Here is a 25258-nt window from a genome sequence, read left to right as displayed (position 1 = left end):
CACATCATATTCCACTCTCACTCCATATTCCATCTGATTTTATCTGCAAGTAGCTGGAGGGGGAATGGGTTTTACCAGCAAAGAGCCATTGTTATGAGCTGTCCCTGTTGTAATCCAAAGAATTTGGAGGGCAGGGTCTTGGTCATAAAGAGCTATGTATTCGTTTTAGCTTTGGAGTAGACTTTAGAGACCAGGATTAGAATCCTTTCCTAGATATGTAAAATCACTGGGTGATCTTGGTCAAGTCGCACACTCTCAGCCTCAGGGGAAGGCAATAGCAAACTCTCTCTGAACAATCCTTACATTAAAAAAAATCATGATAGGTTTGCCTTAGGATTCCTATCAATCACAAATGTCTCCAGCATTGTAATCCAATGTTCAAACCACTCTGGCTTCTCTTTATGAGGCCAACCAAAAAGACAGGGAATACATCATGCTAGCTTTTGAAGCTTCACTAGCTTCTTCATCAGATGTCAGTGAAAACCAAAAAGCCCTCTGAGATGTGAAGCCGAATGAGGCATTACAATCCGGCCTCTTCAGAAAATGCCCAAATCATCAGGTATAAGATTGCAGCTTAAGACCTCAGTGAGAGGAAGAAGGCAGCCAGTGTGGTGTAGTGGTTTCAGTGTTGGACTACGCCTTTGGAGACCAGGGTTCGAATCCTGGCTGGGGGATCAATGGAGATGCATTAAGATATTTCCCTGCAGCTAAAGACGCTGCAACAGGTATTTGCAAGGCCCTCTGGGGTTCCTTGGACAGTCCCAGCAGATGCTATCCTTGCAGGGCATTCAGCTCCAGGGAAATAGATGCCTCTCTGCCAGTCCCCCCTGCAACATGGAGATAAGGTGGGCTTGGGGGTGGATTTTGGTCACTGTGCAGCAAGGAAAGCATGACAGCATTCCAAAAGAGTGGGCTATGAGAGTGTAAGTTGGACTCTGGAGGGCCAGAGGGGTGTAGTGGCTTGCGCACTGGACCAGGAGGAGACCAGGGTTGGAATCATAGAATCATAAAGTTGGAAGAGACCACAAGGGCCATATTTGAAGGGATGTCGCATTGAGGAGGGAGCAAGCTTGTTTTCTGCTGCTCCGGAGAACAGGACCCGGAACAATGGATGCAAGCTGCAGGAAAAGAGATTCCAGCTCAACATTAGGAGGAACTTCCTGACAGTAAGGGCTGTTTGACAGTGGAACACACACTTTCCTCGGAGTGTAGTGGAAGTCTTTAAGCAGAGGCTGGATGGGGATGCTTTGATTGAGAGTTCCTGCATGGCAGAATGGGGTTGGACTGGATGGCCTTTGTGCTCTCTTCCAACTCTACGATTCTATGTCTCTAACCCCCTGCCATGAATCCTGGCTCAGCCATGGGAGGCCACTTGGGTGACTTTGAGAGGCAGTCACACTCTCTCAGCCTCAGAGGCTGGCCATGGCAAACCCTCTCTGCAGAAACCCCGAGAGGTCAGAAACAACATGAAGCAGCAGCAGCAGCCCCACCAGAAGCAGAGAGCCGCCTCTTTTGGGCGGCTGGCATGGATGCTGCTGCTGAGGTAACCTGAGGAGGAGGAGGCAGCCTCCCTGCCTCCCTCGGCCTCCCCTCCTCCTTTTCCCTCTCGTGGCTTGGCTCTCTCTCTCTCTCTCTCTCTCTCTCTCTCTCTCTCTCTCTCTCTCTCTCTCTCTCTCTCTCTTTCCCTTCCTCTCTCCTTTCCCCACACACTGGAGAGGCACAACCCTGGGCTTGGGTCTTTAGTTCCCCTTCGGAGCTTGGGAGGAGAAGGAGAGAGGAGGGAGGAGAGGGGGCCTCCCTGTTGCCCCTGGCGCGCCTTTACGCCCCGAAGAGGAAAGACAGGGCTGCTGCTGCTGCTGCTGCTGGAGAAGGTAACCCAGGCTCCCCTCCTTTGCCTCCTCCTCAGGAGGACTTCCCGCCAGGAAGGGCGCCTGCCTCATGGGCTTCTGGGGGCTTTCCATCCATCCCAAGGTTAACTCAATGGGGAGGCAAGCAAGCAGAGCACATGCCTCCATCTTTCCTCTTGGAAAATGCCAGAGGATGGAGGAGGGATGGGTTTTTGGGGGAGGCTTGTAGGTTGTGGGTTTGTGTGGGGGGGATTGTGGGTCTCAGGGTCTCAGCACTCTGTGTGTGTGTGTGTGTGTTCCAGGAAAAAAAGGGGTCCTCCATTTCAGCCTCTTGTCCAGGAGGAAGTCCAAAATGTCCTCCTTTTGGAGCAGGGTTGACTGAGCAGCCTGAAACTGACATTTCTAGCAATGGGCATTTTCTCCTGAGCTTGATCTCAGCACACTCCTAGCCATGTCCATTTCATGCTTCCGAGTCCTGCTCTGCCTGGAGGACATTTTGGAACCCCTCCTGGACAGGAGGCTGAAATGCAGGACCTCTAGCCCCCCTGCAGCCCCCCCCCCCCCAGTGGACTGAGGGAAGAAGGAGGCTAGCTAGGTGGAATGGACAGACTTCTGGGGGGAGACACATCATGTGTGAGTGGGAGACTTGTGCCCTAACTGCCAAGGAGGGCCAGGCAGCATGGAATGGAGGACAATCAAGAAAAATGGAGGACATGACCAAATAAAGACATTACTAACATTCATGCTTCTCAGCCATGCTCCAAATGTAGGACATTTTGTAATTCCTCCTGGGTGGAAGAATGAAATGGAGGACATGTCCTCTTAAAGGAGGGTATGCCCTGTTAAAGGAGGACCTGTAGTCATCCTGATTGTGGGATTGTGTCTGGAGGCGTGCGCGCATTCAGCTCCTCCATCTCCAAATGTACAGTAATGTTCTTCTCTCTTATCTTTTTCCGGGGTCCCTTTCTTCCTCTGCCCCTCCTCACTCTGTGCCTCCATCACTTGACCCTCACTCCTGCATTGGTGTGTAGGCTGCAGTCCTCTACCTGGTGACTCAGAGGCTGCACCCGCACTGCAGAAATAACCCAGTTTGACACCACTTTAAATGCCCTGGCTCAACACAATAGGATTCTGGGATCTGTAGTTTTGTGAGTGATTCAGCCTTCTCTGTCTAGGGGGGGCACAGCAGACTATAAATCCCAGCGCTCCATAGCCTGGATCCCTGGCAGTGAAAATGGTGTCAAAGTGGGTTATTTCTGCAGTGCTTCAGAAACCAGCTTGGTAGAGTTCTATGGCACTGACTCCCTCCAGGAACGCGTGTGTGTCTAGGATTGCAGTCGGAATAAGAGACCCATAGTATGAATGCCAAAAGCCCTTGCCTTTACCAATGAGTGTGTGACCGCATGTGTCTTTGCTGTGTGGATGACCTTGGTATAGTTATTGTGAGCCCTTAAATAAACCATCGGAAATGCACTGGGTGGAGACCCCCCTCCCCCCCACACACACATTACAATCTCATTTCTTTTTACCTTAAATGTGGAGCTTTTGAAGATTACTGTACATCTCTCTCTTTTCTCCTCCGCAATTGCTAGCTGTGTTCCTGCAGCATTTGATGGAGTGAGAAAAGAGGACATGGGGGGTTCAGGTGCAATGGTTGAATTGTGCTGAAAACTCAGGCTTCTGGGGGATTTCAACCACCTTAGGCAGACCTTGAGCAGTAATGGGTGGGGGTGGCATAAACCGAACAGAACCATACCCCATAAATGTATTTCACCTTCAATGAATGTTCCTGTGGGTTTCTGGGAATTTTCAACTGCATTGACGTATCTCCCGTCAAATATATGGCGAATGTTGGGAAAGCCAAATACCCTCTGTATTGTGGGGAAAGCAGGGCAGGTGGGATGTGGTTGAAAATGGAAACTGGGTAAGTGGTGTGTGTGAAAGATGCCTTTTCCTAACCCAGATTTGCCACACTTGATATTCCCCCAGCATCTGCAGTCATTTGAAGTCTTTGGAACAGAACCACTTGGGGATGGGGGAAAGAATTTGGGAGAGAGAAATGGGAAGGATTACGTAGTTCCCTCTCCAGTAACAGTCTCCAACCAAGCTAAAGGGAGAACTCTGAGATGCTTGGATATATAGCGGGATTTAAATGTTTAAATAAATATTTAAACCACATTGATAGCACAATTTCAGCACAACACTAAGGGCCACTGTTGCAGAAAAGTGCTTTGCAGGTGTAGGGAGAGGTGAGAAGTAGCATGGTATATAGATTTGAGCATGGCAACGTGACTCTGGAGATCAGGGTTTGATTCCTTGCTGGGCCATGGAAACCCACTGGGTCACCTTGGGCAAATCACACAGTTTCAGCCCCAGAAAACCTCATGGTAGGTTTACTTTAGGGTTGCCGTAAGTCAGAAATGACTTGAAGGCAAACAGTGACAACAGCAATAACAAGGTTTCCATTTTATCCACCAAATAGCAAGTCTGGTTTGCCTTGTTAATCATGGTGTTATAGTTACATGCTATAAGTTCAAAGTGACTTGAAAGCACATAACAACACCAAGCTGTAGAGAGGTCAGAGAATGGACTTTTTAAGTGGGGTTCTGGGATCACTGAAAGTTGGCATGGTGGTCATTGGCAGACTTTGGGGGGGGGGGCAGAGCACAAATGCAAGGGGCACTAGAGTTCATGGTACAAAGGAGCAAGACACTGACTCATCCCTACGCATGAATGAAAATAGAAACGAAGGACATAGATGTAAGGAAGGAACCACGTTCTCCCTATAAGAAATACCATAGCTGCAGGAACAAGCCTTTTTTTTTGGGGGGGGGGCAAACTCTTAATAACAATCTTTTAAAAGTTAGCTTCAACAGGGGAAGATTTTGGCAGAACATTTCCCCTTTAGGAAGTGCAGATCCTTTAGACTGAATGTATGCTGCAGTTTTATGGCTTGTCTCTGCTGAGTGCCACCACTAGTCCATTCATGCTTCCTCTGCTTCCGAAATGAAGTAACACTGAAAATGCTAGCCATAGATGCAGGCGAAACGTCAAGAATAAACTCTTCTAGAACATGGCCACATAGCCTGAAAAACCCACAAAAAAACTACTGTATTATCTGTTTGCATTTTACATTGTGTGAAAGCCCCTTCTTTCATATATGGTGAGTCTTTAGACTGTGTGCCAAACAACATGTTATATACATATGCATGACACTATAGCCTGGTGCTGCTTTTTAAAGAGGCAGTTCTGAGTGTTAGCAGTCTTTTCTTCTTCTGCCTTTTCCGACTCAGATTGCCACACTAACTGTTTTTCTTCCATGAGGTCTGCAGTCATTTGAAATCTTTAGAACAGAGCCGGTTAGGGAGGGACAATATGGAGGAGAGCAATAGTGGGTGGGAAAAGGTTTGTGTGCTTCCATTACCATGTACCCTTCTCAAAGCAACTAAAGGGGGCTATCAGCCTACATTTCCCCCCAATGTTTTTGCACATTCATCTTCAAACCTTGCTTCAAAAAACCTTAAATAAAACACAGTTTAATTAGCAAGTAGGCAGGAAACCTTAGCAGGGTAATTGGAATCTCTGAACAAGCTTATTTCTAATTTCTATGGGCTTCTGTTTTGTGATAATTTTATTTACATGTATTTCAGCTTCATTTCATTGCCTGTTTGGCATTTCTGTATAACAGACTACAACCTGACAAATTGATCTTGATATATATTTTTTTCTTCTTGACAGATTAGAATTGGAAAACTGTCAATCTGTTATGACATCTTTCCCAGAAGTGGTGCCCTCTTCCAATCAGAATACAGCTCCCACCAGTCCCACCCAGCATAGTCAGGGGTTATAGGATTTTTAGTCCAAGGCATCTAAGGGTACCAGGTTTAGGAACGCTGTTCTAGAGTTTTCACTTTCAGTTTATTGTGAATGTAATTTAGAGTAGAGGTGTATTGATAGCAAGTTGAGTTCAGTGAGACTTTCCCTTAGGACATTTTCATACAGACAAATGAGACAGGAGCATAGTGTGATGCTCCCATCAGTGTTGCATGATTTGGTGAAGATTTTCAGATGACGTTGCAGGACATCGCAATAATCCCACCATTATTCCATGAACAAAGAGGAGTTTTACAGCTGCTTTTCATTGATGGGACTTTTTAGATCAGAAGTAAGCATCATGTAAGCTTGCCAATGATGTTGGGCTGCAACTTTCAGTAGTCCTAACCATCATAGACTGTTGTGGGGGATACAGGGAGTTGTACTTTAACAGCATCTTGTGAGTCACAAGATTCCCACCCCTCTCTTAGGAAAATCTGGTATAGGATTGCAGTTGTAGGAATTTTATTTAATTATTTAAAGTTATTTAAACCATGCCAGTATCTTTAGAGAGGCTTTGACTCTGTCCAAAATGATCAGTGTATTAGTTCCACTGATCTCATTTTTAAGATTTTAAGTTTAATGCTGGGGGGAGGGGTTTCAATCTGAAATTCTAATAATCTATGTTGCTTCAATAATAGTTTGCTTTCAGTGGGGTTACTTAAGAGAGCAAGTGTGGTGTAGTAGTTTGAGTATTAGACTACAGCTCTGGAGACCAGGGTTCAATTCCCAGCTTGGCCATGAAACCCACTGGGTGACCTTTGGCAAGTCTCATGCTCTCAGCCTCAGATGATGGCAATGGCAAACCCCTGAACAAATCTTGTCAAGAAAACCCTGTGATAGGGTCACCATAAGTTTGAAATGATAGAAGGCACACAGCAAAAACAACTTTAGGGTTTGTAATTTAAAGACTACAACAAAATGATTGTCATAAAGAAATGTTAAGAGCTGCAAAGGAAACATTTCTTGTTGCTGTTGTGTGCCTTCAAGTCATTTTGGACTTATGGTAACCCTAAGGTGACCCTGTCATGGGGCTTTTTGGCCAGATATGTTCAGAGAGCAAACATGTGGTACTATTTGACATCTCTGGTATTTTGTGGCCCTGTTGACTACCAGACTCTCATGAATATATAAGGCCAATTGTTATAATACACATAACTTTTAGGTGTTCAGTGCTTCACATATATTGTTTTGCCATGGATGTATAGCTGTGGGGAAGGCAAGGCTGCCCACAGCCAGCTAGTACATGATAAGAAGTAAGATTTAAAGAGGGGATTTTTCTGGCTTAGAACTCAGTCTTTCAGCCACTGTTTAACGATTGGTAGCCTCAGGGGAAGACAGCGGCAAAGCTCCTCTGAACAAATCATGCCAAGAAAACCCTGTGATAGGTTTGCCTTAGGGTCACTACAATTTGGAAGCAACTTGTAGGTGCGCAACACACACATGCAAATATCCAACCAAAGTTAAGTATTTTTATGTGAAGCTGACTTCGGTTGAGAAGATTTAATTGAGTGTTTTAACTCTTAAAATTAATACAACATTCTGTTAAGGACTAAAAAATATCAAGATGCATATTGGAACTATGTTCTCCTTTTTTTTTTTTTTAGGCCACACTTAGTGTGTAAGGTGCGGTACAGACCAGCGTTTTGCGCCAGCCTGGCCACATACTAGGGTTGCGCAGGGGCAGAACGACCACACACCCTGCAACCGTAGTACGTGGCGGTGGCATAATCATGGCGGCCTCCCGTCCACATGGGGGCCGCCATGATGATGTCATACATGCCCCGTGTCTAAACAGTGCAGTGCATGCCTGACGGCTCTGCGCCACCCTAGGCCGTTTACGATGGCCTGGCTGTGGTGTGGGAATGAACTCTGAAACTCCTTTTGGGCACCCGCATCTTTCCCCTTCAACCAAATGGCTGCGGGAACAATGCCAGGGAGAAAGTGGCCGAGCGGCCCTTTTCTCCCATGGCTCTGGCTCCTGGGGTGTCCAGGGGCATGAAGCCCCAAGGACACTCCTTTTCTGCACCACGCTTCTCCGTGGTCCAGAAAAACTCCGGATTGGGGCCGCAGGGCTGCCAGTGAGGCTGCCCTGCCCCCAATCTGGAGCTAAAAGGGGTGCCACAGACCCGCCCCTTTGGGGCAGTCTGTATCACGCCTAAGTTACACACACACAAAAAACCCTGACAAACATTAACCCCACAAAACAAAAAACAGTGAACCATACCATAACCCTATCCACCACCCTTAACAAATTGACTTTCCACTTTTCTCTATACAGTACGTTAGCTTATACATAATATTCCTCCTCTCTAAACTAAATCTGTTATATTTATTTTATTTTTTCAGTCCACAGAAGTTTTCTTTCTATATTTAAAAACCTATAGTTACAATATCCCTCTTTTTCTATTACAGACTATGTAATCTGTAAAATGTTGACATATTTTATGTAAATTTTTATATAATTTTCTTTTACTAAGTTTAACGTATCTAGTTTAGCCAAATCCACTAATATTTCAATCCATTCTACAATATTTGAGTCTTATTATTTTTCCAATATTTTGCATGAACCAGTTTTGCAACTATTGTAACATTAGAACTTTATATTCTCTCTCTGTCTTATTTTTCAAATCTATCATACCCAAAAGGAAGAGGTCTAAATATTATTTCTGCATCATCACACTGATTGCTAACCAAAAAAGTAAGGATATCCGATGTGGCTATTTTAAGTTATTGATCAAAATATTTAAATAATTTCTAAATGGGAGAACTGTAGTCTTGGTCCTAAACTAGTGTCTGTCATAGTAATGGACTGGATGAGGGCAAACAAGTTGAAACTTAATCCAGTCAAGACACAGGTGCTTCTGGTCAGTCGGAAGGCAGATCGGGGAATAGAGATCCAGCCTGTGCTAGATGGGGTCATACTCCCCCTGAAGACGCAGTTTGGGAGTACTCCTGGACTTAGCTTTGAACCTGGAAGCCCAGGTCTCTTCATTGACCAGAAATCCTTTTGTACATTTAAAACTTGTGCATCAACTGCGCCTGTTCCTTGAAATGCCAGATCTGGCTTTGATGGTACATGACTTGGTTACATCCCATTTGGACTACTGCAATACGCTCTACTTGGGGCTGCCTTTGAAGAATGTTCGGAATCTTCAGCTGGTCCAAAGAGCTGCAGCCAGGCTGCTAACAGGGGCAGGTTACAGAGATCATACAACACCCTGTTGAAACAGCTGCACTGGCTGCCAGTTTGTTTCCGGGCACAATTTAAAGTGCTGGTTATGACCAATAAAGACCTAAAAAGTCCAGAGCTCTGAGATCCTCAAGGGAAGCCTTTCTCTCCATCCCAGCACCATCACAAACACAGTTGGTGGGGACATGAGAGAGGGCTTTTTCTGTGGCTGCTCCTAGACTCTGGAACTCTCTGCCTAGGAAGACCAGAATGGCCCCTTCCTTGATAGCCTTCCATTGACAGGTGAAAACCATCCTCTTGAGACAGGCATTCAAAACAGAAAACTTTTAAAGAACAGCCTGGGGTGCTGAATTGTTTTAATGTATTTTAAACATCTTGATCTTCTTTTTTATTTTATTTTGTTGTTATTGTTTAATTCTATTTTAATGTATTTTTAATGTTTTTAATTGTATTGTTTTTCATGTTGTAAGCCATCTTGAGTCCTGGGTGAAGGGCAAGATATAAATAAATATAATAAATAAATAAATACATAGTCTGGTGTGAAGAATAATGATTGTCCAGAATATCCATTGTCATCACACCCTAACTCAGTCATTTCAATTCGAGGTGGTGGGTGGCTGGTGCAGAGAGAATGAATGTGTATATAAAATGATTGTTCAGTACAAGAGATAAGAGGTAGTTTTCTTTATACTGGAAAATGTGATTAACATTTCAGCATTGTTATCAAGTCCATTTGAGATTCCGGCACTATCTCAGCAGTTGGGCATGCGAATTGGTATTCATGCCTGGTGACTGTTTTGCAGAAGCTTCCCCTATCTGTTAGGGATTTATTTCACTTTCACAACTGTATTGTGTTGACTTGACAGCAGTGGGAACAATGCCCATGCTACAAAAGCATTGGCTTTGTTGCTCGACTACTCCAGTTTTGAGGAGTAGGAGTGTGTTAGGAAACATATATTTTTAATTCAGAAAGGGTAAGCGAATCCACATGCTAGAGACTGAAGTGCTGATACATTTAAGATGTTTAGTATTCAGGAGACAATGTATTCTGAGAAGTCAGTGCATGAATTGCTAATTCTTTTGAACATTCTTTTGCTTGAACAAAAGAATATAAAAGCCAAGAAAATATTAGCAAGATGAAATTATATATATGTACAAATGAAAGATTAGTTCATTTTTTGAAATTAATCTTTATAGCATGTAATCTATCGATTAAAAACAGTTCTATACCTTGAGGAGGCTTTTTAGCAGAAGAAAAAAAATAAAGTAGGGAAAAGGGATTAGGACTTACTATACCATTAATAACTTTTAGATGATAGTTACGCTTTCCACAGCAAGTGCCTCATGTTGGTCCATACCCTTTCTTGCTAAATGAGGAGCACCACTGTTTTAGATGAGATTGCTACTTAGGCTCATTCTGTTTGTTTTCATTAGGGCATTGGAATCCTACTTTCAGAGAAATGTGTCACAGAACAGCTAACAGCATTTAAAATTAACATAATTTCAGATAATACCAACACAGTAAAAAAACAGAAACAGGAAAAATTGTGTAAACCAGATTAAGTTGCCAAATGCTAAATAGAAGCTTTGTGATCTGAAACACTTGTGTGAATGAACACCAAAAGCACCTGCAGGTCAGCAAGCTTCCTTGGGGAAAAGGTTCTAAAAAGGCTTAAGTTACCAGTAGGGATGAAAAGAATACAGTAGCCATTCCATTTTCACGGGGGATCTGTTCCAGGGGGCCCCTCCCAAAAATGGAAAATCGACGATATTCAAGCCCCATTGGCTTGAATGGTGGCACATGCCCCATTTTGTCCCCCTCCATTTGCCGCCCACGAACGAGAAAGGGATGTGGATTCTAAGTCTGCAAAAACGGAGGGGCGACTGTGTTCATAAAAATTTGAATCCCAGATGAAATGTGGGATTCAGGTGTGTTGAGAAACCCTAATGAGGAAAATCCTAGATGGACAAGAATCTTGGGAGTTGGGGACTTATTCTGTGCAAAAGATAAAAAATGCATAGGGGTTTTTTTCCACAGAAAAAAAGCCATTTTCTGCACAGTAATGATAGCTTCTGCACAGAAAATAAGTTTCCTGAGCATAAAAAAAATTATGTATAAAAATGGTATTTTCTGCACACACACACAAACCAGAGATGTATCCAAATCCTGACTTGTGAATAGCCTTGAAATTTTCACAGTTTTTGAGGATTTTCTTGCAATGGAGAGAAAGATGATTAACTTATTCCTTATTGCCTATGAGCTAATCATTTATCAGGCTTTATATCCTTAGTTGTCACTAGTCTTCCCCCAGAAGATGAGGGACACACAACAAAAAGGTGTTTGTGGAAGTTACATTCATGTGTGAAGAGAATACCTTGGTCCAAATATTTAATGTTTTAAAAGTAGGAAGTAGGAAGCAGTGCCTTGAATTGATCCTAAAAATGAACTTTTGGCAGGGCAATTTGATAGAAGATTGGATTTGCTTAGTGGGAAGCAAGCCCTATTGTCAGAGGGCTCTGGTGCCACAAGAAGCTACTGACTCCAGGATACCATAGCTTTGAGCTATGGAAGTTAAAGCAGTGTCAAGCTACAGTATTACTGCAGTGCAGAAGGGTCCACAGTTAAAACATTATATGGCATGATGATGTATTCATGCAGGTTTAAACAACAGTAGGAGGATGTGGGGCTTAGCTAATTCATTTGACTTGGATTTTGTTTCTTTGTAATTGAACAAGTGGCCCTTCTTTACACCTTTTCTTCCACCTCCTACTCCTTCTCTTTTCTTAAGATAACAGTTGTTTCCTGTTGGGTTTAAAGCACCTGCCTGATTATTGTTTTAGATCATCCAGGTGAGCTGTTAAGTAAATTAACCATATTTACACATTCCTTTAATAGCACAGATAATCTGTGCAAGTTCATAGGTTCACCATGTGCAGACTACTATTTCCCCCTTCAAACCTGTGTAATTTTAGTTGTGCTTGACATTCAGTTGATAGATTTTGAATTGTTTCTCATGTATGTTGATTTGGCTAATGGCAGAGCAAGGCAGAGAGAGTAGCTTCAGTATTATGTGAATGTCTGAATATGAGAAGATATGGAAAACAAGGGATTTGAAGAGAACTAGCTTGTGTGGGCAGGAAACCCAATAAAATGGGTTGTCATCTTTACATGGGATAAAATAGAAGGGCCTAGGATATGAGTACCTAAGGCAGAAGTGCTCCAAAAATTATCTACAATGAATAATAATAATAATAATAATTTTTATTTATAGACCGCTATTCCACAATGATCATAGCGGTGTACAGTAAAAAATTGCAATACAATACAAAATACAATGTGACAGTTAAAGGAGGGAGAAGTCTCGTCCTTCAGGCAGTCCCTGATGTTGCTGGGTCTGCCTGATCGCTCCCTCTGAGGCCAAGATGACAGTTAAGGATGGAGGGGCCTCTTCCTTCAGGCAGTCCCTGATGTTGCTGGGTCTGCCTGATCGCTCCCTCTGAGGCCGAGATGACAGTTAAGGAGGGAGGGGCCTCTTCCTTCAGGCAGTCCCTGATGTTGCTGGGTCTGCCTGATCGCTCCCTCTGAGGCCGAGATGACAGTTAAGGAGGGAGGGGCCTCTTCCTTCAGGCAGTCCCTGATGTTGCTGGGTCTGCCTGATCGCTCCCTCTGAGGCCGAGATGACAGTTAAGGAGGGAGGGGCCTCTTCCTTCAGGCAGTCCCTGATGTTGCTGGGTCTGCCTGATTGCTCCCTCTGAGGCCGAGATGATTATTAAAGAAAAACCTGTGATCTGTTTCTGCCCTGTTGGGTTAGGAGGAGAAAGGTGCAGTTGATAGGAGAGGTTAGCTTAACTCATGTTTATGTCTGACAGTGGCCACTGTTAGTGTTTATCCCCTGAAAATTTGTCCCTTTGGGAATGTAGCTTAACAACAAAGAAAAATGCTTCCTTCTCCCTGGTTTAAGCTCATCAATTTATTTATTATTGATCTGTTTATTTAACTAAAGAATGTATACTCCTCCCTTTAGCTAAAAATTACCCTCAGAGTAGCTTATTAATAGCTGATGCGAAAGTCCCTGCCTTCATGCTGTCCATAGGGGTGTGTGTGTGTGTGTGCCTTCAAGTCACCGTAGAATTATGGCAACCTCGTGAATTTCAGAGGATTTTTTAAGGAAAGGAATATGCCAAGATGGTTTTGCCACTTCCTTCTTCTGAAATATAAGCTACAGCTCCTGGTATTCATTGACAGTCTCCCATCCAAGTACTAACTAGGGCTGACCCTGCTTAGCTTCCAGTCTAAATAAGACACAAGGTGAAAGGGTTAAGATATTGGTGGCACATTGGGAAGTGGGATTTAAGTTCAGCAGCAACTAGTTCTTGTCACAGTGGAGGTGTGCCTGGCTGCTCTTGTCTCCCCCAGAGGCCATGCTGTTAGAATCTGGAAGGAGGGATGTTCACCCACCCATGGATCCAGGCACGATGGAGATGTGTGTGGTTGCTCTTCTCCTCCCCAATAAAAATGCACATATTTGCAGATGTACTGTCTACAACTGGGGTAGGAAACACATCAGTTGTGAACTGTGTGCCTTTAGGTTTTTGAACCTTCAACCCCTTCCCCCATCCCACCTACCCACAGCACTAAATTTTGGTTGCAAAGCACAAGAAGCCTTTTAAAACCAAGCAAGGAATACTTGTTTGAAGTATTTTTTTTCCACAACATGCTGTTGAAATTTGGCAGTACAGAAACAGGAGGTAGCCTGTTGGAAGGGGAATTGGCCCATGAGCCTGTTGAAGTCCACCCCCACCACCTTTCTATAGAAACACAGGACCAGTAAAAACACTTAGCACTTAACTATAATGGAACAAAATTGAAACTTAATTTTTTCACACCTCTACTTTGTATACATTAAGCAATGCTATACAGTAGGATTGTATCACTGTATGACCATGAATATGAGAAAGAGAGAAATTGTGATTTGTTTAAACTCACCCAGTGATGAAATACATACCATGTAATGTTATTTCTGTTAACTGCTCTTAAATTGACTTTGACTCATGGTGACCCTATGGTGAAGAATGGGTGGAAAAATATAAACTTTCAGAATCAAGATGTAACAGCATGTACGCAGCAAACTATGCAATAAAACCTGAGCTAGGAAAGAATGGGATTCTGCTGTAGCCAATCCTATTGTAGTTGTGTGTGCTTGCTTACAGCATGCAAGGTATACAGCAGCTGCCCTCAGAATCCTTTATAGGCCATCCATGGCCAGCAAAACAGAAAGAAAAGGGGAGAGCCTGCCTCACCATCTACCCTTCAGCATGCTAAAAACAGATCTGCAAGTTTAGCCACCAAAATGAAAATCATTAAAGAAGTGGTGGTTGGTGAAACAAAAAGGTCATTTTTGGCTACATTTTGGAAGAAGTCTTCAAGTGGTCACTAGAACCAGAGGGTTCAAAATGAAGATTCAAAATGTCTGCTTCCTACAAGGTTTATCTAATCTGGTTGTTTCATTTCATGCATCCATACTGATAGTTTTGAATTTAAAAAAAGACTTACTGAAATATGTTGAATTGCTCTTCTTTTTTGATCTGGGAACATATCCCTATTCTCTCCGTGTTATTTCTGCCTCTAGTACCAGATTTTCTTCTGTAAAAGAAAACAATGCCCAGAAACACATCTTGTTTGTTAACAGAGGTATACCTATAATGACAAATTGGTTTCCCATGAAGCACCTAATTAAGTGAAGAAAGGCGGCATGTGAATGTTAGGCTTGTCTGAGTAGCTCAAAACCATTATTTGGCATTCAGTGCATGGAATGGCCTAATTTCTCAGACATAGAGGTAGAATCACTGTTCTTTATATGGCCATTAGTGATACTAGGTCTTGGACACCCTGAAGGTGATAACTTGTATTCCAGTTGTTAAAGCTTGTGGGAATTCCATAAGTTCACCAATTGTGATTTCCTATCTAGAGAATGCAGTGGTTAGTTGTGAGGCTCATTCTCCACTGAACTATCTCAGCTTTAGGAATCAGTTTATAAGTTGAATGCACAGCATTGTACTAGTAGGGTGTGCATATACTTTATTTATCTTTGTAACTTGTACAATGCAGCAATACCCACAATTATCTCTTCTGTTTTTGTTCCATCTGAGATTTTTCCTTTTCAGCATTCTTTTGGAAATACCTATTTGCAGATAGACATGCAGAAACACCAGTAGTTAACTCATTTTCACTCACAAAATGACTGATTCTTTTTGTGCTTCCAAAGAGTACAAGCTTTTATTTCCTTTTAGATGTTACTTGTTGTAGCTCTCAATTATTCAACTTTCTTGCATATACTACTGCACATAAAAACCAATATGCACAGCACCTATATGTATATTGAATGAAATATTCAAAAAGAAAACTGTTTTGCCTTCTGTGATCTAAATTTTTAAAATGCACATTTAAAAACAAAGGCAAAGAAATGGACTGCTTCACCAATATGGAAAAATGTAGAACAATTAAAAAAAGAAAACCTGGTATACAGTGTTATCAACTTCCTTGTAACTATTTGTCTACAAGTGAATATACTAAGGAGTAAGGGAAAGTATTATTTTGAGAAAACTGAACACTGATCTGGTTTACCCCACCTCCACCTCTAATTCTATTTGGCCTGATGTTGGTATAATCATCAGACAGATATAAAACCTGAATTAATTTACTTGCCATTATCAGCCAAAAGTGTATGTGTATGCTGCAGAATATTTTGGAGTCTCTGTGTGTTTCTGGGCCATGTAGGGACACATTCAGTTTGGGTGGACATGCCTGTTCTGCCACATGAATTATGTTGGTATCATTTTCCCAGATGGGTGACATACAAATGAGGAAGTAAAATGGGTAAGAGTATGTCTAAATATCATTTTGGCCTAGGTTTGGTAATGTACCGTAGTTCCACTGGATCCTACTGTTTCTGACTTAACTGACAATCTCCACTCCCTCTTGCAGTCCCCTAAAAATCTGCTCTAAAGAACTGGAAACCTCTCTGTATTGGGTCCTGGTCCTACAGAAGGGGGGGGGGAGGGTCCCAAATCCACTGGTTATCTATTGTTTCCAGACAGTTTTAATGGCTGTTATATTAATAAATATTTCCTTTATTTGTATTCCACTTTCACTCCAAGTAGGCACAATGCATGCCTAAACCCTCTACTATTTTCCTAACAACAATTGTGTTGAAAACATAAAGACTTAGTGGGAGTAAGTGGGTGAAGACCACAATAGATGTTTCCTAACAGATCAAGGATTTGAACCTGTTTTTTCCTCTTTATTCTACACACTAAACCAATTATCCCTAACCTGCTGCTCTCCAGACATTTTGGACAATTCAGATCAGTCCCAGACTCACAGCCAGCAAATCAAGTGGCTAATGATGAGTGGTTCCAAATGTCTAGAGGGCACCATTTGGGAAAGGCTGACCTTGACAATACTGGTGGTAATGCTTGTAGTAAGTCTTGTTCTCATCCTAGAATGTAGCCAGAGGAGATTTTTTTACTTCTTTTGATTGAATTATTCTTCCCTGGTTGTATGTCACTCATCTATGAAAATGGCTGCGACAGAATTCACACAGCAGGGCAAGCAATGTTCTCCAGTGAGACCCAGAAACATACCCAAACTCCAAAATATTCTCTGTGTTCCTATATTTACAAGGGCTTATGGAAGATCCTAGACTACAAGTGCTAGTTCAGATCAATGGGCAAAGAAGGTCAAGAACCAGATCTACACATGCTTACACAGACAGTATGGTCACTGATATGGCCAGCAGAATGTCTTTGGAACCAGTGAGGTGGCTGTATAAAGAGGGGGAAATACCTTTATGGTACCTTTAAACACTAATCAGTTTACTTCAGCACAAGTGTTTGGGGACCAAAACCTCCTTTTTTAGACTGCATTTGAAGAAGTGAGTGTCCATTTAAACTTAGAGGGTTAGTCTTTGAATGGTCACAAGTTTTTTGTTTGTTTGTTTGTTTTGTATTTCCTACATTTTATAAACTGAACATGAACACAGCTCTCTCTTTGTGAAGGGTAAGTATTTTTCTAACTGACCCCTAACTCTTGATTTCATTGAGCAAGGGTGATACAAGAGCATGAGTATCCTTTCCATCAGGTGACAGCCATCATTGGAACCTCTATGAGATCAAAAGTATGCATGTATAAAAGGGAATTGGAAATTAATGGAAGAGATTATGTAGATGAATGTGGGCACTTTATTTATGTTGGTGCTCAAGATAGCTGCCAATTGATTGTTTTGAAGTGTATAGAGTTAATTTCTAAATGGGAACATTTAAAAACCCTGATTCAGTTCCCCCAAATGATTGTTTGCATGGTATTGTTTGATTTTGCCTTTCTAGTCCTGCAAATTTTCCAGCCTAGAATTAAGATATGGCAGTCGTGGGCTATCCAATACATTTCATGCCCATTTTAAAATAGTGTTTTGAATGTGTTTCCCTTTCTTGGTGCTGTTTGTTCATTCACAGCAACTGACCACTATGTGAAAGGATGTAGTGCTTTGAAAGCTTAGAAATTTATCATGACTAAACTTTTGTGAGCTGTATTTCGATTATTGTAATTAAATTCATGAAGCCTTTTACAAGTTATCTCTATTGTCCTGTGGTTTGGTTACGTGTGGAAGTTGCTCATTTTTCAGGAATTGATTATTCTTAGTTTAATTTCCAGCTACTTTACTGTTTGTAAAAACCACATCTCTTCTCAATAAAACCCTAAATACTCAAGAAAACAAATGCTTAGCTTGAATGAAATGGAGAGGGGGGTGTTGATATAATTCCAAGAACCAGTAGTAAATAGGTCTTATACAAAAGTGCTTTTGAAATACCTTTTTAGGAAGGTGATAATAAAAGGAATTTCCTCCTCCACCCTCACTGTTGCTGAGCTGTAATCTAATATTGTTGAAAAGGCGGGGGAGGAAAGGAGAAGGGAATAGAGAGGTGTTGCTTATCCTCAGGATATCACTTTGTATGTTCAGGCTGAAGCTCCTAAGGTTACAAGTCTTGCCAAAAGGTTTTTAAAAAGTGGTCACAGCTGAATGGCTGGGGATTTTAATTTTACCAGGAAGCCAGTTGAATTAATGGGTACTCACTACTGTGAATTTTAAAGCATTTGGTTACTTATTTCATGGTTGAATGCCAATTAAATATTGCACTTCTGCCTCATGCCCAGAATGTCATAGAATTCAATCTCAGTAGGAACAGCTATAGAATGTTGTGTTGTCCTTTTTTTAATTTTTGGCAGGCTTATCCAAATTACCATTCAAATCCGTTCTGCATTTAGCAGAAATGTGGAGAGATGACTGTGTTGCTCTGTTGCATTAACGTATTGCATTTCAGAATCCTCTGACCATACTGATTACAATCCCATACCTGCTTTCTCACCCAAGCATGTATATAATAAATCTGCCAACTAAAGTAATTTTCATGCATATGATATGAAAACTTATGCCATGATAGCATTTGTTAACCTTTAAGGTATCCTAAGACTTCATTTTTGTTAGAGCAGAGTTAACACAGTGGCCCTACTAGAAATTAAAAATGAAAGAATGTGTTGTTGTCATCCACAATTGAATTGCTTCATCCACACTGCAGAAATAATCCAGTTTGATACCACTTTAACTGTGATGGCTCAGTGCAATGGAATTCTTGAAACAGTAGGTTTGTGAGACATTTAACTGCCTCTGCCAGAGAGCTCTGTTGTAACAACAAACTACAGTTTCCAGGATTCCATCGCATTGAGCCATGGCAGTTAAAGCGGTAGCAAACTGGATTATTTCTGCAGTGCAGTCACAGCCCAAGATTACCCAGTTTTGTCCACAATAAATGTCTTGCTGTTCAACAGTCCACAGCATTTACAAGTGCACAATAAATTTCATAGTGCCTTTAAAGTACTGATAGTTTGAACTACTGCTATCAGACATGTCAGTTTGCTGATATCTGTTGACATTTGTACTTAGCAGGTAATTTATCAGTGTATTGTTTTGTTTTTGTTATCTTTTTAAAATCCTTCAAGAAGGATGTTGATTCAAATTGACAGATACCATGCCTCAAGTCTTCAAAGAGGTGAGAAGATGTGCTACTTTTTTTTTACAGCCTTTTAATAATCCCACTGACTGTTCTCTATCTAGTAGTGAATTGTTAACTTGTAACTACAAAAGGCTGCTTATCTTTGTAAATATAGAGTAGTTCTAAAATCCCCAGTGTTACATTTTTTGGGGAAATAATGGCTAGTCTTTGTTACATTAACTAGGGAAAGCTGCTTAGTTCTGTGGCCTTTTAACAAAATTTGTAGTTAGACTGTCTGTACTGATAGCATTTTGCCGTGGAAAGGCATTGTTTGCAACACAGCCATGGAGGTTTACAAGCAATACTAAAACTGGAGGCTTCTGGCATGCCTGGAGTTAGGAGACTATGTAGCCATGGTGCAGCAAACAGCGGTAGCGGTTCCAGTGATTGAAGTGGTTGTAGCAGCTTCCATGGAGGAGGCATAGGTCTGTGCTCTCAAACTTTCTGGTAGTCATTCGTTGAAATTGTTCAGCCAGTTTGCAGGGAAAAGTCCAGCAGTGGTTTCTGGCAGCTGGAACACACCGTCTAGCTGATGATGTGTGCATAGAGTTAACCTGGGTTTGGCTGTTGGCATAGGATGGGGATGGGATTCTCTAATGCAACATGAAACTCATATGGTTGATGTTCTGGAAAGAGGAGAAAATATCAGCCTAGCATATCTGTGCTAAGCTAACACAATAAAGCTAGTATGTTCCAAAAGTGTAGGACACTCATTTATTACATAGTGACAGACCACATCATGTCTGTCTACATTTGGCAATATGGTAGACATTTTTATTGCTGTTCATTAGTTGTTTATATGGGGTGTCTTTATATGGGATACCAATAGTACTTACCATGATAGAAGAGACTGGTCAAAAACCCATTAATCCCCTATTCTTAGATAAAATCCTAAACTCTCTGTCTCTTAAATTTACGCTGAGTGCTCATTTCAAAAGGCTTATCCTATGTCAATATGCTAATAAACATATCTCTTTGTCTTCTCCCGCCTGATACCAGTTTTTCCCCTTTCTGCTTTTCTATTTGTTAACCTTTCTGTATCCCTCTTTTCCTTGATTTTGTATAGTGAATTATCAAACTATAATGACTTATGTCCTGGTGGTGAAACTGTGCTCATTTTTGCCATGTACATCAAATGTATTGAGAGATTAAATGAACACTTGGTAGCCCTGCCTCTAGGATAATACAGATTTAGAACCATAGAGTTCAAAGGGACTCCATACAGCTACAGCATCCATAGCAGGTGTCTGTATAGACTCTTTTTGAAGATGTCCAAAGAAGTAGATCCCACCAACTCTTATATGTATTTTTGTTCATTGAACTATTATTCTTTTGACCAAGAGTGGGTCCTATGTTTTTGCACTCCTGTTTCCCTCCTGCAGAAACTGTAACTGAATCTGACTATTAAACCTCTCTAGGGTCGAACGGTAAATTGACCAGCGTTGTAGCCAAAGATTAAGCCACCATTTCCTAGTTTGGATGTAACTGGAAGCTGTGGTTTAAAACAGTTGGCACAAGAGGGTGGAAGAAGAAATGGGCTTCTCTGTGATGAGTTACAGTTAGTAGCTTTTTTGAATAATTAAGCTATCATGATAAATATGGCTCTGTAGATCATTACTCGAATTTTAAGTCCATTGCAGAGAAACAATCATATCTGTGTTCCATTCCAAATATTGGCATATTGCAGACATCAAATGCTATATTCAGAGTTCTGCAAACCTTGTACCAAAGTTGTTTAATTCAGTGGAAAATCCCACCTCTCCACAGTGTTAAGAGGCAGTTATAGAAGAGTGGGTATTTCTTTTCTTTTCAATAGAGACTAGTAATCCCTCAAGTCATTTTTAGTGGCAATCACATGGCTACAATTAATTCCAGTTGCCTGTGGGTGTAATGAAATATCAACTTAAAGTCACTAGGGAATATTTTTTAAAAGAAGCTGTTCCTATTACCTAAAATAAACAGTGCAGCATGATTTTATTCAGTCCTTGGTGTATGTGTGTGTGTTGGGCGTGTGTAAATGAATGGGAGAGACAGGGAGAGAGAAATGCACACACACTTCCTCAGTTTGGGGTGGGGTATCCAAAAGACCTTTCGTAGATAGGGAATAAATATGTTGTTGATGATGCTGGGTGGTGGAGGGAAGGAACCAGATTAGAGGAAATGTTAGAATTTTCTTATGAAGTCTTGGACGATGACGACAGGAAGCAACTGTTTTCATGACTGGACTGGATCACATAACTTTATTTACTTGAAATCCTGCAGACATAGTTGAGAGCATTATACAGCACTGAACTATGAGGCCACCCACAATCTCCCATAATTATAGTTCAAGAACTCTGGGGTCTTTGTTCATTTATATAAAAGGAATTATTAATTTTTAAAATCATCAGTAGAGCTGGGGGAAACTGTAGAAAAGTAATACTGTATTCCTGGATGACAAGAGATGGTTATCATTTCTTGTAGAGTAACACATCTCTGTTTTTATATTGTTAAGTATACCTTGACTACATGTAAAAATAAAAAATCTCTAATAGTTTATGTGGCCTGTCTAAAGTATGTGTATGGAATATTTTGCTCAAAACAACAGAGGCGCAGAAATTTCTTAAATGCTTACAGGTTTTTTATGGAAATAATTCAGGATGTGAAGTTTACTGGCAAAATTAGAATTGCTGTTCAGTTAGTCTATTCAACATTTGTTTATTTTGACTATAAAACTGTAATTCCATCAAACACTGAAATTATCAAAACGAAGTTTGATAATGGTCAGGTACTAGCTCAGCTGCTAATACTCATCTGAGAGGATTAGAAGATATGTCAAATACAATACTCAGTGTGATGTCTTCCTTTAAGAATGAAATAGCGGAATAAAGTCTTATGTGCATATTCAAAACATCATTCTATCTTTCTAATGTGAATCCTTGTTTGACCCTCACAGCCATTTCCAAATCGATGAAACACTAAATGGGTATTGCATGATATCCAAAACAAAGCATACTTGTATTTTTCTTGTAAAAATTCTGACTTCAGTCCATTTGCTAGTCCCAAACAGAGCAGTCACACTGATTCAGTGAAATATACCTAACTGTTGTCTTCAGCAATTGGTTCAGTTGGTATAATCTTGATGGGACTAGCAATTGCATTTAATCCTCTGGGTTTTTTAAATGATCCTGAATGTATCAAATAAATATAAGTAGATTGACCAGTAAGGCCCAGATCCTATGAATAGGTATGTCACTGAATTTGATTAGGAGTTCAGGAGAATACGCTAAGTTAAAATGTGTGCAGAAATTGGTAGAACAGATCATTTCTCCTACATTATTTGGTAATAACTGAACCAAAATTACTTTTGCCCTGTGAAAATTTAGGCTATTCATTGGTTAGAGAAGAGGAAACACACCAGAAGCTCCTGTGAAAAGGAAGATGCTAGAAGTGATAGGTGATATTTCATTTCCATGAAATTAACTTTGCACACAGAGCTGGCACAAGATTTCTTTTCCTGAGAGAATAGAAATGGACCACTGTTAGTTAAGCACCTTGTGCTTGTTCAGTTGTTTGTATTTATTTTACTTATTTACATAATTTTATTCTACACTTTTCTGTAAGGATTTCATTTTACCAGACTGTCTAAGCAGATACAGTTTTAAAAAGACAGCGCTGAAAATAAATGAACAGTTGCTATTGCTCTAGTCTTCCCACAAGACTAAGACATCAGCAGTTCAGATTGAAAGCATAACAATTCTTAAAAATGCAGATATTAAACATTTTTAAAGTCTTAAAAAAACATTGTTTTCATTTGGCATCTACTGTAAGCTATGCCTAATTTTGAGAATCATGGTGACTGTAAAAGGCAGTCCTGTTAATTACAATCTGGTTTTACACATACAGCAGGGCCACATCATCAATATAGCAATTTCTTTATGTTTTGCAGAAGTTAGTGTTTTGTATGGCTCAGTTGGCATGGTCAAATCACTTTCTAGTTAGCTTTGGATTGGCTGCTGGTAGAAACCACAGTGGCAGTGCTCTCATTAAAACAACCTACTTCATTTCTTGAATGTCATTGGGAATTTGTCTCTTTGCTGTTGTGATACTAGTGAAATCTGGTCTGGTCTGTGTAACATAGAAATGAACTAGGTGGCTGATACTGCTGCACACCTAAGCACCATTCCCATTGGCTGCACCAGTAACTGCAGTGTGGTTCTATTAGTTCTCTTAGGTCTCTCAGAAGCTTTTGATGTCATAGTCCATGAAATCTTTATTAATTTCCTGCTAGAGCTGAGTCAGGAGGGGGCACTGTATATTGGTTCTTCCTGTCAGGTCATATACAGGTCATGCATGTTGAGTGTTACATCCAGCATTCTGCCTTGCACCATGTTTAACACCTACATGAAACCACAAGTGAGGTTATCCAGTGCTTAGGAATGAAATCTATTCACATGCTGATGACCTTAGTTCTACTGTTGTTATCTGACCCCAAGGAAGCATAGGTGATATTTTAGGCTAATACTGTCTGCTCTTGATAAGGGACTGGATGGGAGACTACATTAATTCTACACAGGACAGAGGTAAACAAGTGAGTAGGAAGGTGTCATGTATTCCTTGAAAGATCAGGTTTGTAGCATGCACATCCTCCTTGATCCTATGCTGACCATGGATCTTCAGGTGGTAATGGCAGCAAGGAACATGTTTGTCCAACCTGAGACTATTACCAGCTGTGATGGTTGCTGAGTCAGCCTGATTTGGCAGCAGTTACCCATGTTTTGGTTACATCATGTTTATACTATTGCAGTGCACTCTGTATGGCACCAATCTTTGAAACAACAAAAAATTTCAGTTGGCATAGAGTGTGGGAAAGACGTTACAAACCAGTGCATGGTATTGCCACATTACTGCAGTACTGAAAGATCTGCACTGATTGCCAGTTATTTTCTGGGCTCAATTGAAGGTGTTTATTTTAAGCTTTAAAGCTGTTAATGGCCTAGGACCCTGAGTATCTGAAGGAAGACCCATCATGTTATGAAACTGTTCCATTATTATGATTAGCAGAAGATGTCCTTTTGAAGATACCAATCTTCCTGTGTTCCTCACGGGAAAGGCCCTTTTCCTACATTGCTCCCACCCTTGGAATACTTTTCTCTTTGGGTTCTTATTGATCCCTAATCTATTTTTATTTAGGAAGGGGATCAAGCCACTTATTTTTAACTTTTTTGTTTCTTTATTTGTTTTCCTGTGATTATTGTCTCTTTAAATAAAATTTGGGCCTCCATGAAGAGGTTATTCCAAAGCTGGATAGTTCCCACTGGAGAAAAAAAACTTTTTTGTTGCCACCCATTTCAGTTAGAGAATTTCAGTGGGTGTACAGGTAGATACATATCTCCAACAGATATCTAGGTTCTAAGTCAAATAATGCTGTTAAAACCAGGATCCACCACACCTGAGAAATGTATTGGAAGCCAGTGAAGTTCTTCCATTACTATAGGTTTGTTGGTTGGATCCTGTCAGACATGTGGCCACACTGCTTTGTGTTAACTTCCTCTCTTTAGCTTTCTTCAAAGGCAGCTCTAAGATTTGTGTACCCCAAATGTGGTGTGTGAAGCTTTATTGGCCCATTGGTCCATCTAGCCCAGTGTTGTGTACTTTTCCTAGCACCTATTTTCCAAGGTCCCAAACAAATGTTGTATAAACGGGCCATCTGAGATGTGTTTAATGGTCACTCTGCTTTATTTCATCACTGAAAAATCAGTACCAAAAATCAATCAGAAGAAAAACATTCTGAACACAAGGGACACATAAAATTCATAGTCTTCTCTGCATATCATCAATATGTTACACTCAGTATGCTAACACCTAATTCATAGAAAAGTTATATGGGATTCACAGACTTTTAATAGGACCTAGTGAGTCACTAAAAGTAGTATTCCTAGACAGACTTGAGAACATTGCTGCAATTGTAGGTGCCTTTATTGTTTCTCCATTTTGGTGTGTGGTATTTCATTTTACCTAATAATTACCAAATTTTTTTTGTCTTCATTAATGTTGCTTCTGGTATACCTTTTAAGACTTACCAAGTCTCGACATCTTTTCAGAGCAGTACCCTTTCGTGACATTTTGACTTTGGCTAGCACTATCCATTAGGTCCTGCTGCTTGACCTGAAAAATCCTAAATTAGTTGTACAGTATTGCCTCTCAGTTTCCATTTCAGGATAGAATCTACAGAGCTGCTAAAAATAGAAGATACTGT

At 40.9% G+C, this 25258-nt stretch overlaps 1 protein-coding gene across 4 annotated transcripts in view; it reads left to right on the top strand.

Annotated features, from left to right (window-relative positions):
* The window catches only part of PALM2AKAP2 (PALM2 and AKAP2 fusion), a 320690-nt gene that overhangs the window by 203037 nt on the left and 92395 nt on the right, over positions 1-25258 (top strand). The window contains exon 1 of one of the 4 annotated variants that reach the window (XM_089488590.1): positions 1716-1871. The exons of the other annotated variants lie outside the window; for them this stretch is intronic. The gene's annotated coding sequence lies outside the window, so the exon portion shown is untranslated. Of the gene's footprint in view, positions 1-1715; positions 1872-25258 lie in introns of those variants that run through there. 4 annotated transcript variants of the gene reach the window in all.

The sequence above is a fragment of the Sceloporus occidentalis genome, unplaced genomic scaffold (genome assembly GCF_023333645.1).
Source record: "Sceloporus occidentalis isolate IW3139 unplaced genomic scaffold, rSceOcc1.0.p SCAF_1, whole genome shotgun sequence".
Taxonomy (NCBI): domain Eukaryota; kingdom Metazoa; phylum Chordata; class Lepidosauria; order Squamata; family Phrynosomatidae; genus Sceloporus; species Sceloporus occidentalis.
This window is presented reverse-complemented; position numbering and strand designations above follow the sequence as displayed.